The following is a 14,168-nucleotide window of genomic DNA, read 5'->3' on the forward strand; positions in this document are numbered from 1 at the left end:
AGCTGCTGAGGAAACTTAGAGGGGAAAAAAGAGTGTTATAAAAGGTGGAAGCAAGGACAGGCGGCCTGGGTAGAGTATGGGGATGTTGTCCGGGAAGCTAGGGACCAGGTTAGGAAGGCTAAGGCCCAGTTAGAATTAAACCTAGCCAGGGATGTTAAGGATAACAGGAAGGGATTCTACAGGTACGTAGCAAGCAAAAACACTAGGGACGACATAGGACCCCTGAGGAAGCTCTTGGGAGAACTGGGTACCCTGAATCTGGAGAAGGCTGAGGTTCTGAATGACTTCTTTGCCTCAGTCTTCATTGGCAAAAGCTCTGACCACACCACTCAAGTCTTGGAAGGCAGACGCAGGGGCTATGAGAATGAAGACCTAGGGCCCACTGTAGGGGAGGACCGGGTTCAAGTCCATCTCAAGAACCTGAACATACACAAGTCCATGGGACCTGACGAAATCCATCCGCAGGTCCTGAAGGAGGTGGCGAATGAAGTTGCTAAGCCACTGGCCATCATATTTGAAAAATCATGGCAGTCAGGTGAAGTTCCCGATGACTGGAAAAAGGGAAATATAACCCCCATTTTCAAGAAGGGGAAAATGGATGACCCAGGGAACTACAGACCAGTCAGTCTCACCTCTGTGCCTGGTAAAATCTAGGAGCACATTCTCCTGGACAACATGCTAAGGCACATGCAAAATAACAAGGTGCTTGGTGACAGCCAGCATGACTTCAGTATGGGGAAATCCTTCCTGACCAATCTGGTGGCCTTCTATGATGGGGCTACAGAATCGATGGACAAGGGTAAAGCAGTTGATGTCATCTACCTGGACTTGTGCAAAGCATTTGATGCTGTCCCACACAACATCCTTCTCTCTAAATTGGAGAGATATCAATTTGATGGATGGACCACTCAGTGGATAAAGAACTGGCTGGATGGCTGCAAACAAAGAGTTGTGGTCAATGGCTCAATGTCTGGCTGGAGACCAGTAATGAGTGGTGTCCCTCAGGGATCGGTGTTGGGACTGGTTTCGTTTTAACATCTTTGTCGCTGACATGGACAGTGGGATTGAGTGCGCCCTCAGCAAATTTGCCGATGACACCAAGCTGTGTGGTCCGGTTGATATGCTGGAGGGAAGGGATGCCATCCAGAGGGACCTTGACACGCTTGTGAGGTGGGCTGATGCCAACCTTATGAAGTTCAACCATGCCAAGTGCAAGGTCCTACACCTGGGTTGGAGCAATCCCAGGCACAGCTACAGGTTGGGCAGAGAAGAGATTCAGAGCAGCCCTGCAGAGAAGGACTTGGGGGTGCTGGTCAATGAGAAAATGAACATGAGCCGGCTTCTGTGTGCGCTCGCAGCCCAGAAAGCTAACCGTATCCTGGGCTACATCAAAAGGAGTGTGACCAGCAGGTCGAAGGAGGTGATCCTGCCCCTCTACTCTGCTCTTGTGAGACCTCACCTGGAGTATTGTGTGCAGTTCTGGTGTCCTCAGCATAAAAAGGACATGGAACTGCTGGAACAAGTCCAGAGGAGGGCCACGAGGATGATCAGGGGACTGGAACACCTCCCGTATGAATATAGGCTGAGGAAGTTGGGGCTGTTCAGCCTTGAGAAGAGAAGGCTGCGTGGAGACCTCATAGCAGCCTTCTAGTATCTGAAGGGGGCCTATAGGGATGCTGGGGAGGTACTCTTAGTCAGGGATTGTAGTTGCAGGACAAGGGGTAATGGGTTAAAACTTAAACAGGGGAAGTTCAGGTTGGATATAAGGAGGAAATTCTTTCCTGTTAGGGTGGTGAGGCACTGGAATGGGTTGCCCAGAGGGGTTGTGAGTGCTCCATCCCTGGCGGTGTTCAAGGCCAGGCTGGGTGAAGCCTTGGGTGGGATGGTTTAGTGTGATGTGTCCCTGGGTATGGCAGGGGGGTTGGAACTAGATGATCTTGAGGTCCTTTCCAACTCTAACTATTCTATGATTCTATGATTCTATTCTAACTTGTCCTGGCTGTCTTCATTCCTCTGGTAGTAATTACAGTAATAATCAGCTAATGCACATATGTCAACAGCCTTTTGTTTTTGTTGGGAAGGGAAAGACAGACCTATTAAAAATATTTTCATAGGTTTGTGATGGCACGGGAACACATCATGTAGACTCACTTGTTTAGAAAGTGTACATGTGTAGGTGGTGCCTTCCTAAAGAAAACTTAGATGGATATTTTCCTCTGATGCTCATGCCTTCTTTCCTTTGAAAATCTAGAGTAGTTAATAGGACATTCTGCAAAGGCCTGCTTGCTTTTCTGGGAAGATGAATGGACTGAAGGCTGTGTAGGCCAGGGGGGAAAGAAACTGAGAAAGGAACATCTGTACTTGTAGTTATTTTGTCAGGATTTCCAAGTACTGATAGATTCTGCTGAGAATAAATACAAGTTATTCTTAGTGTTTCTAGAGAGCGTTCTCCTTCCCCTTTTTGGAAAGGCTTTGGCTACAATTTTAATGCTTTCTGATGCTGTTAATTATATAAGGCTTTGGACTGCTGATGTGCAGGTGACTTGCTGCTCTGTGTGAACAGCTGTTGCAGGATGCAGTAGAAAAGGGGGGGAAGTGAACCATTCCTTGGGTAGGTGGCAGATTCTGAAGCCAGGGGGATGAATCTGCAAGGATTCCTCATTTTGTTTGTGCTGCATATTGACATCTGGAACCTAGCAAACAATCCTTTGAATTCTTTTCAAGGAACACATTTTAGCTCTTTCAAGGGTGAGGTAAGAAAATAGCCTTTTTCAGCAGAACAAAGTTTGTTCTTCTCTCCCTCTTTACGCCCACACCAATGTTTTTTCAGCTCTGCAAGTGTGTTTTTTCTCACCCTCTGTGCTGTGTAGGCGGCCTTCCCAATCACAATTGAGCTTCACAGGCAATCTTTTACCAAAAAAAAAAAAAAAGAAAAAAGTTGTCTTTACACAGCAGGTCTATAATTTAACACCAAAGAAAATGGAGAGTTCTGGGCTGGAATTATGATGCATCTTAGTAATGCTTGAATAGGTGAAGAATTTCACCCTGAAGAAAGCAAGGAAATCTTTTTTTGAGCAGAAGGCCACCACCTGAAGAAATGATTTATTTACCTGCTGCCCAAATGACTTGCCAAAATGTCAGTAACAATTGCAAGCAGGTAGATTTTAAACCTTTTACTTGCCTCATTACACTGAGCGATAATTGAACTTTCCTGCCCCAAGGTTAGAATATGATTCTACTTGAAAGAGACAGGCTCAGTTTGTTGATAGTATGAAAGTTAGAAAGCAATTCTTCTTGGAATGTTACCTTGTTTTAAATATGAGTTTAGTTCTCTCTGACCTTTGGAGACTGCTTTTGCTGCATGTGATATGTACTGCAGCTCTTTTGATGATGTTTCTTAGTTTTCCAGGGTCTTAATTTCACATAGTATCTTGTCAATAAGCCTAAACTTAATTTGCAATTAAAAAAACCAACTCTGAAAGCTGTATTTTAATTATTTAAAGTAAGATAACAATTACTTTCTTGAGCTCTGTTGTAATGATGTCTAGCATTTCTTACAGAATTTTGGTTGATACTAATGTTCTTGCCACCAACTATTCAAACTTTATTCAACTTTGTCTGGAAATATTATTGGGATAGTAGTAATGGATGACTAAAAATTAGTTGCATATCAAACTATCAAATTTCAGAGATCACTATAACAGAATAAATAGAGCTTGTACCATGGTTTTAGGTGCAGCTTATGATGGTATTGCAGCTGAAAGCAGCTGTCCTTGACTGCTTACCCTGACCTGTGCCTTCTTTGCCTTTTGTCAGCACAAATTCTTATGTAGCTGTGCAGTGATCTGGACTGGGGAAAACCAGATTTGGAGAAATGATCTAGGTCATCTCCTCAAGTCTCCTTATTTAGAGTTGGATTTTAATCCATCTTTTTGATATGATTCACCACACATCTCCTGTAACGCTGGAGCTTGGTGGGAGGAGAGGACAGAAATTCACTGTCTCTGCTCTACCTCCAGTTTGTGCCCCTGCAGAGTTCTCGGGACTGCAGTATGAATCGCCATGGTTACATCTGTTTGCCCAGTCTAATTTTAGAGGGCTCCAGTCATCTTTTGTAGCAATAGACAGAGGTCAGATATTAAGGCTAATTTTGAAACAGTACAGATTTTATTACAGGACCTGGTAAATATGAAGGACTAGCTTTGAGCCATTTTTCCTTGCTATACTTGGGGACTTCTTAGAGGAGTGTAGTTAGTGACTTAACCTCCCTCTTTCCTTTGCATTTGGCCTTTATGTCAAAAACGGTGAGAAAAAAGTGGGCCACAGCGCTGTGAAATGTCCCCTTTCAGGTGTAACCAAATGTTTGCCAGAATGTGTTCTGGAAGAAAATAATGTGGTTCAGAAAAAGGGTGATAAAAGAAAGCTTAGGATTGTTATATTAAGAAACTTCTCATGCAAGCTCTCTCAAATGAGTAAGCTAGCTGCATAAACTTAGTAAGTTCATAGTTTTGTAAGTCTTTGTTGCTTCTGACTTCTAACTAGCACAGTTTCCACAATACCATTTCCCTTTTGAAAAAGATTTAACGTGTTTGTTTCCCTTTCAAATATTGTTCATACCCGTGGTCTTTCTGCTTCTAGGTCTCACCATGGCATGATTCCTCTGAAGCTGATCGTGACAGCCACCAGGAGTTTTTGCTAAAGCTGTGTGTACTTGCCTTCTCAGGAATTTGGATAGGTAAGTGTGCATGCTCCACTTTCTGTACTGTGTGACAGTTACCCTTTGGAGTAGTGCCAGTTGCCACAAAAATCAGTGTTGACTTTGTGACTGCTGATGGCATGTAGTGTTCTGTACAATACGGAAGGGGTGGTCTCCAGCAGGTAGGCTGGCTGCTGCTGTGTGCCAGACTGTATCCCAGTCTGTCACTGAATGCATCCTCTATATGCAAGAGATTTTCTCAGGAGAGAGATGTAAGGGGACTAGATGAATATTTCCTTCCCCCTTTCTACTAGGTATTTGTGGAAGTGTTCGTAAAAGCAGGTTGGACTCTTTTCAGGCTGTGACAGAATGCCTGTTTTGTCACATTTTCTAAAACACAGTAGTTCTTGTAGGTGGTTTCTTTTAATCTACGTGTGAAACTGAACTCATGTTGTAAGGAAGGGATGATTATACTAAACATGCCCAGTTCTTGAAAAGGACTATCTTTTAGTACATGATCTATTCTTTCACAGAGAAATACATTTTTAGGGAGCTTGTGAAACTATAAAAAAGATGGTGAAAGTGCAAGATGCTGTGGGTCCACCTGTGCAGGCTTGCCCTCTGCCTTGTATCAAATGCAAGTCTTTTTCAGATGTGTAATGACCTGGATCAAGAAGGTTGGAAAACTGCAGTGTGTGGCTTTGGGTAGAGGGAGGAGGGATGGGGAGCAGTGGTGTTGGCCCTGCAAAATGAGTAGGGGTGGATTTGTTTTCATGCGGATGGGCTTCCTGAATTAATGTCACATGTTGGGCAATCCGTAGTGCTGCTGCCTGAAGGGAGGTGACTGTAATACTTGCTGGGGACTGCAGGGAGAGCAGCGTTGACATCTGAACTTGGATCAGTGTGTACGCTGATTTGCAGCCAGGCAGTAAAAACGCAACCTTCTCCGTTTAATGGATTTTAATGATCTATTTATTAACAGATGTTGAAAGCTGTAGGTGCAGGATATGCAAAAGAATTCCTGTCTGAAGTGACAAGCAGTGCAATAAACATAGCTACTAAAGAAAAAACCTTCCTTGTAATGCAAGTTCATCGGTGTGCTATGTCTAAAGAAACAAATAGGTTTCTTATTTGAGAGAACCTGCCCTGTAGTTGTTGCAGTCCTTTAGGACAATGTTGTTGTATCTAATGTGTCAATTTAAGTCTGTTCTTTTGAAATGCTGTCAGCAAAGCTACATTGTGTTGGTAGTGGAGTGCTTAGCCCCTGAAGCTTGATTTATTGTAACAACAAAACCTTTCCTTCAGAGGACATGTATGTATTGGAAACAAACGTTTTTTTTTTTGTTTATCCAGAGCCCTTGGAAAAAGCTGTTTTAGTTACTTTCCCCTTGAATCATCTTACCTCTTCACTTGGCACTCCAGTGTCAGCTTTTATATGCAGTCATTATTGTGGTTTTCTTTGGTATGTAGTTCTCAAAGTTATAGATAGAGGAGAAAATACTGTGTCCATCTCTTTCCCAGCACACCATACAGAACTTCTGTCTTGTTTTGCTTTTGAAGTTTGTGGTCTCACGGGACATACTTTGATCCTAAATGCTGTGTAGTGGGGCATGAACAGTGAAAAAATGCTGTCTTGAGTGATGAAGTAAAAGGAGTCTCTCAGCTGCTAATTTAACTTATTGGTGGAAAGTAAGGGAATACTCCCCCCTCTCCGCTCCCCCCGCTATATTTGGATTCTATAGTTTGGGGTTTTTGTCATACATTTTCCATAAAGAATGTCTCAGTAATTAAACTAACTTTGCCAGTGATGATGTCACCATGGTATACCACTGAAGTACTTAGTGAAGGTGGTAAGTTCCTTTATATTACATGTGTAATTTTTGTTCATTAATGGAAATTGTTTCCCAGTGGACTATTTTAAATAATGAAATTCTAGCTCATAACAGATCTATTTATACAAAGTTGTATCTAAAATTTAATTTGTTTCACTAGTAACTGTTCTCGTTGTTTATGAGCTTGTAAACTAGAGGTCCTATAGACCTAGTCTTGTTTACTGAAACTTGACAGCAGGTTTTATGGTTGGGAGTAAAATGTTTTAGTAAAACATATCCATGTTAACAGGTAGCCTTTTTAGAAACAATAACGTGCTCCAATAAAGCTGACATTTGCTTATGTTTCAAATACTAAATCTAATTTAAAAGATCTTTATGTGGAAGACTCAGCAGCATAAACTTTGTTCTGTTAGGTTCCCCAAGTTCTTTTGGTAATATAGATGGAATGAAACTTATACAGCTTAACCTGAGATAGCTTATGTCTTCTTGACCTATGCTTAAAATAAAGAGGGGAGGACCAGGGGGAAGGACCAGGAAGAGGTGCTCACTGTGCCTAAGTGGCTGATGTTGACCTTAAGTTATTCTTTTGTAGGATAGTGTTTAAAGCTGCTGGTTTTATCTTAACTATTCTTTTCCTGTTGACGAGTTGAAGCCTTATGGCTTCATTTATCATGGTGATAAGGTCTGGTTGGGGTGGGAAAGGTTTTGCCTCAATGATTATTTCTTGCCCTTTCAGGTGATGTGGTTGAGTACACAATGCTGTATACTCTGTAATGGGAGATGGCAGTGGTATGGGTATGGGTACCCACCCTTTCTCTGCATGGCCAGGAGGAGATTTAGAGAGCTGTGTTCCTTTCTCATATTTTGTAGGTTTACCTCCCCCCTGCCCTAATTGTCCAAAGGTTTAGTTGATTTATACAAAGGGTCTGTGTTGCTAGGATTGTGTAGGTCTGTACTTCAAGCTGTTTCCCTGAGAAGTCTGAAGAAAATTAGGAAAAACCCCCGCAATTAGTGTTTAGTCTTGGGCTTCTTGTAAAGAAAGGATGCTGCTTGAGGACTGCATGTATGCATTTCATTTGTATGCATGTACCTGAGAGACAGAGGGGATAAGGGTATTGGATCTTACTCATGCGTGAACATTCCCAACCTAGTGACTGCCTTCTGTGATGTCTTTGTGGTATTTCAATGATAACTACAATATTGTCATTAAACGGAAAAGAAATAAAAAGTGCTTAGTGTATTTTAACCTTCCTTTATGCTTAACCAGTGCAGTAAATAGGCAAAAATTAGCGTGTCATAGTTGGAGGTAATTTAGTGTAGTGCAGTTCTAGAGAATTGCAGTTGGACCATTCAAAAAAACTTGGATAATGTTCTTAATAACTAAATATGTCCATTATAATAGGAAATGGGTCTTCAGGAAAAAAGTCTCATTTTCAGTTCCTTGTTCGTGAGACTTCTGAATGTACTGTTCTTTAAACCGTATCTATATGAGTGAGTGAAAAGAGGAAAGCCTGGATTCCATTAATTCTTACCTACCCATAAACTGGCAAGAGTCTTAGGCTATTTTCCTAGTTTAGAATGACTGAAGATTTAGTGGTATGGATTGTAATGATCTGTGCTCTTTGCTGTTGCAGGCAGTTGTTGACTACACAGGCCAAGAATGAGGGTACATAGACTGTATGTGCACGCTTCCTGATTTCAGAATGGTTAGGCACACCCAAGTTAGCTTTAATCTAGCTAGCCTGAATTAGAAAAGATTGCAAGGATTTAACAGCATGGATTTTAGCATAGCCTGCTGGAGACTGGCAAGGAGTCTGGATGCTTAATCGCTGCAGTCCTTTGCCCTGGAAATAGAGTGGATTTTGTAAGACTCAATATTATGAGTTCTGTAGCTTGCGTAAATGTGGAGAGCTGTTGGTAGCTTAAATGCATGTATTGTTGTGTGTATGAATTTTTCCTAATTTTGTCTTTAAAATGTGGAATATAGTATAACTTAGAACTAGTAACTGTGGACCTGGTGTTATGCATGATTACAAAAGCACACTGATTAATGAGATGTTTTCTGTAGTTGTTCCTGCTATATTAACACTTTGTGGGACTGGCTGATGAAGAATGAGCAACCCTGGTATTTTGATTTTCTCCATAGCTCAGCTTGTGTATTGTTAAAGTATAGGATGCTGTTGTACTGCTTAAAGTTCAATAGCAACAGACTTCAGCAGTTAAAATGCATTGCAGGTTAGTACCAAAAATTTGCAATTAAATCTGAGACACAGAACAAGAGGAGAATCTGTGAATTGGAGCTAAAAGTAAGTTCATGGACAGAAAAAAAAAACCCAGTCAAAACCTCAAAAGAGCAAAACCCCAAAACAAGCCAACAAAAACCAGACTACCTCCCTTCTCCAAGAAAACCTAAACAACAACCTTCCCAAACCCCAAAATCATAAGGGACCACAGAGTAGCAAAAGTAGAATTAGAAACTCTGAACTTCATTCATGTGCTGTTGTTGACTTAGTGCTATTTCTCTGCTTTGCTTTTTTACCTGCAGACGGAAAATGCTTGGTTCCTTTATAAAGTGTTTTGAGAACATGTGCAACTGCTACTACTATAACTGTATTGACTATTAGAATTCCTAAAGTTACCTGCTTCAGATCGAACAAGGTGAAATACAGCATTTATTTGGAAAGCATCCAGTTTCGATGAGAATATTTCTGGGAATTTGAAAATGAGCAATTCTTAAATGATTCAATCTGTCTGAAAGCAAAAGAAGCCTTATCTCTAGCCTGAATTTGTTTAGGTATAATTTCTAGTAATTGGTGGTTCTTTTGTATCTCTGCTTGATGAAAGATCAAATTCCCTCCTTCTCTTGCTCTTTGTATTCTTTCTGTAGGGATATTAATTTCTTTTGCCTGGTTCTTCAGCATCCTTCTTGAACTGTGAAATCAAGAACTAATTACAGTTTTCTGTGCCAAACAAATGTAACTGTTTTGCTCTCTTATTTGGTATCTTGCTTGTTTAAATGTTAGCGGATTGTGTGAGATTAGCCACAACTGCGTGGTGTGAGTTCTCTTTTGTGTACACAGTTTCAAGCAAGCGAACTCGGAAGTTGGAGTAATGCACAGAGGTGTCACCTGTGAAGATGTGAGTTCATACTTTCCACCTGAGATCAGAGGAGATCAGCTTCCTTTTCAGTATAATTGTACTCACTGCTTATGCATAATGCAAAACCACAACTTGACTCTGCTCTACTTGATGAAAGATAAAGATCAGCATCTACTAGAGAGTGTGATGCTAGCTTTACAGATCTTGTCACCATGAGGCATTAGTCATGTCTTTTTATGTATATAGCATAACATAAAAGTATATGAACATCATAATGTGAATGGTGCTGTATAGCTTTTGCATTGTCACAGACTCTTACTTACCAGGTTGGAAGAGACCTCAGGGATTGTCCGGTCCAGCCTTTCTTGGCAAAAGCATGGTTTAGACAAGATGTCCCAGCATCCTGTCCAGCTCAATCTTAAAAGTGTCCAAATTTGGGGAATCCACCACTTCTCCGGGGAAATTATTCCAATGTCTGACTGTTCTCACTGTGAAAAATTTTCCTCTTGTGTCCAATTGAAATCTCCAGGAATAACTTGCACCCATTACCCTTGTCTTTTCCACATGAATCCTTGAATAAAGGAAGTCTGTCTTCTTTGTAGCAGTAGTATAATTAGTAAGTAGTGCTTCCTGTTAATTTGTATGGGTTTTTTAGCATGTTGGCCTCTTTATTTTTTTGCCTTGCATATGCTGTTAGATGAATGTCATCAGTCACTAGTTCATTCCATATATTCCATATATCAAGACTCAGTACTAATACACAGTTCTTCAGGACCTCAAAGCAATGCTATTTATTATATTGACCGTTGATACCACTAAGATCTCATCTCTTTATTTTATGTTTTTTTTTTTTTTTTTTAAACAAAGGAAGTTTGTAGTTTGCAGAAGTTTAAACCATTTTCTAACTCATCAGGGCAGTTAAAAACTCAGCTTTGGCTTTATGTATGATATTTTCACAGAAATAACCTGAATGTCTTCATGTGTTTGAGCTGTAGTGTTTCCCATGCCTGTCCATCTCCAGTAGAGATAGAAGGGAAGGAGCAAGATTTCTCATCAAGTTAAAGTTTTACATCTATGTATTTTAGAAAATACGTGAGAATTTTCTCTAAACTGAGAAATCCATGGTGGAAAAGTCTTTGAGACATTGGTTGAATAGAACTAAGGTGTGATACAGTATGGTGGAATTTTTGGTTTTATTGCTGTTAGGTGTTTTGTGTGCATGCAGACTTTCCATATCATTTCAGGATGTTCCTCTTCTTTGTCCATGTCAGTGTCCTGTCATTTGTGAAGCTGTATGTCTGGATGTGTTAACTGTTTTCAGGTGCACCTTAGATCAGTGCTTGCCTGGCCAGCCCTTGGTGCCTTCAATTCCTCCACTCCACATGTGGGCAGAACAAAAGCAGGAAAGCTGTTTCCTCATCTGGTTGTTGAGCCAGTCTTGGTCCTGCACACCTTGAGTTGTTTGGAAGCTTATGGTTGTGTAGCTGTGACACAAGAAACACTGGAGAAGACATCTTTTTATTTTTTTTTTTTCCTTTATTTCTTTGTGCGACAGTCATGCCTTAGAGGAACAGCCACTGCTGTTCTTGCTTCCTCATGCTGCTGCACTCTTGGTAATGTGCTTGTAAAGCCCATAGCTCAGAGGTACAGTGTTTATATGTTCAGGTAGTAGTATAGACATGATTTTTCAGGATATGAGGAAGCACTGAATAATCTGAACTTCAAGTTAATTTTAATATTTCTTTTTTGTTGTGTTATTTCTTTCTCTGAACACCTTCCTTCATTTTCTCTACTATTCTTAGGCATATATTTTCTTTAGCATAGCTTTGTCTTTTTATTCCTCTCTTCCTCTCCTCTAGCACCTGTGCTATAGAACTCTTTGCAGAGACTTGCTGAGGAGAAAGATTCAGGTTGAGAACCAGTGCACCGTTCTTTACGAAGCAGTATCTGAGGCCTCAGCTTCTCGTCTCTGGAAACAAGTGGCTGTTGGGAGGAGTTATTTGAAAGAAGATGAGCTGCGAAATGTCTGGGGCCTGAGTGCCATCCCAGCTAGGATTAATTTAGAATCAGAGGTTTATAGTGTTCTTTAAACATTTACATGCTCGGCTGTGGGAGGGTGAAAGGGGTCAGACATGGGCTCCTTGCAAATTTTGGTTCCTTGCATCTGTCCTTGCCTATAAAAGGGAAGCAGAGGTAGATTTAGTAATACTGAAAACTTGAGAGAAGAGCAGGTAAAGGCAGTGGCTATTAAATGTTTTTGCTGTGGTATTAAATTGTGGGCTAAGTAGTCTCTTAGATTATTCTGCAAAGCAGTTGTTATTCTTTTATTAGTAAGGGCTGGTCTGGGTTTTTTAGCTTTGCTTTTATTAAAATGGTTTGGATGTAGAAAGGAATGTTGAGGCTTGCAGCCATCTCTATAGATACTGGAAAGATATTCAAAAGAGCTGGTTAAATATTTGTACAAGTTGGATGCATTTTCTCATACATTAAACACTTAACTGTTGTCTTTCATCCTGAAATCTAATTTTACAGTTAGCTTACTGTATTTTGTCAAATCTAAGTTTCCTCTGTCTTCATGGTGCTGCCTGTGACAGCACAGAACAGATGTAAATGGAGGAATATAAGATAGATTGGTAGCTGTAGACTTACTTAATGTCTGGTGGCTTTCAGATCAGGACCCTCTGAATGAGGAAATCCAGTACCTTTTGCTCTTTGTTGCCATTCTCCTATCATTTCTAATTCTGCAGCAGTTTGTAATTGGAATGAGTAGGATTGCTTTGGTATTGAAGGTAGAATTTTTTTTACATTTTTATGGTAAAGGACCAGTGTTCCCTACAGGATAATTGTTACTGCTGTCTATAGGTGGGTGGTGTTGTGGGCTTTTTCTTTATGAGCTTTTAAGTATGTGGGTATTGATATCCATCAGTTTATAATCTTCAGTGTAAATAATTCTGCAAAGAACTGAGAAATGTCAGGTAGTATTGGTAATGAGTCTGCTTATCATATATGATTATCTGTTTGGTACAGTAACAGTGGGTGCTTCAGAGCTGTGAATCATTGCAGCATGTGAAATTTTCCAGGGTTTGGAAAATTGCATGGCTAGGGCTTTCCCGAACATTCCTATGCTTACCCCAGATGAATAAAACCTCTACTGACATGTCTAAAGGCATTTCTGCTGCATTTTTATTACCATTTTTACTGTTACTCCATATTCACCAAATAATATGGCTCTTCATTAGTGGAGGATAGTTATGCAGTTACATACTTTCTGCCCGTACTTTGTTCAGCCAATGAACAAAATAGCCTGGGTGCTCTAAGGACACTTCTGGAATTGTTCATCTACAGTGCAAAGAGGATTGTGGCTGACCTTCTGACATTTTTATATAATCAGGATTTAAGCGATTTTCTAATTCTGACTATTAAATGAAAATGGAGATTTAGCATTTCCCTTAAATGAGTCATTTCTGAATCAAATTGATGTAAGAAACCTTTAGAGACCCTTAGAGTTTTACTGTGTGGGGGAAATTGCTAAAGTGTATTAATACATACTTTGAAATTCTGCTTTGAAAGGTGTCCACAAGTATGACCGTTAAACAAAATTTTTAGGTGCTACAAGAGCTGCCTAGCATGTTATAACCAAAGGGGGCCACAGTTACTGGTGGTGTTTTCCTGACAGACTTTTCGTGGGGGGGTGGAGCATAATGCTATTATGGCAAAAATGAGATGTTTTCTTCCTTGTCCTTAGGTAAACTGTGGAGAACTGACACCCTTTTCTTCCCTTTCTCAAGCAGAACAAACTCTTGAGGCTGAGGTTTGGGTTTGGTGCTGCAGCTCTGAGCTTTACAGAAGAGCCTGCTGCCTGTTCCGTCATCCCGATTGCAGATGCAGTTTTACCTATTAAAAAAAATAATTCTAGGTTAATACCTGTGCAGTGATTATGTTCCAGTTCTAAACTGACCAGTGAGGTATTGAAACATCACTTCTTGCTTGGCATTTCGATTGTCAGTGCAGCTCAGGATCATCCTAATCACGGTTGATGTGAATTTAGAAATACCTGTCTTCTATGTTTTTTATTTCAGTTGATCCATGGAGGAATAAAACACAGCTTTTATCTTAATCTGTTTTTGCTTGCTTTTTTACATTTTAACTTTGTGCTTACAGTATTAGTTTATTTTTAGCACAAGTGAGCAGACCTGCAATTTCAGGTCTGGCATTTGAAAAATAGTGTTTGTACAGCAGGTACATCTGACAAGAAATTGTGAAACTCTATTGAAGTGTTTTAATAGTAAGTATTAGCTAAAATCAGAAACAGCCACGTCAAAATGCTTTTGTGCTTTCTGGCAGAGGAGCATACATATGTACATTGGTTATTTTTTTTTTTGTTTATTTTCGGTTTTGTAGTACTAGAATGAAAGTATATTAAAGTAGAGGGCACAGATATATTACCTGGTATCTTGTGTAAAATATATTTCATATTACACGAAAATGTGGTGTTTTGAGAAGTCTTGCTCCTGTTTTGAGCAGCTGAGAAGCTCATATCT

The 14,168-nt window shown here is 40.3% G+C and overlaps 1 protein-coding gene across 5 annotated transcripts in view; it reads left to right on the plus strand.

The window, feature by feature from the left end:
• Positions 1-14,168, plus strand: part of SIPA1L1 (signal induced proliferation associated 1 like 1) — a 227,194-nt gene that overhangs the window by 67,168 nt on the left and 145,858 nt on the right. For all 5 annotated transcript variants that reach the window (XM_065683010.1, XM_065683013.1, XM_065683014.1 and 2 more), the window contains one exon: positions 4,639-4,735. The gene's annotated coding sequence lies outside the window, so the exon portion shown is untranslated. The remainder of the gene's footprint in view (positions 1-4,638; positions 4,736-14,168) is intronic.

Source organism: Lathamus discolor, chromosome 6 (assembly GCF_037157495.1).
Source record: "Lathamus discolor isolate bLatDis1 chromosome 6, bLatDis1.hap1, whole genome shotgun sequence".
NCBI lineage: Eukaryota > Metazoa > Chordata > Aves > Psittaciformes > Psittacidae > Lathamus > Lathamus discolor.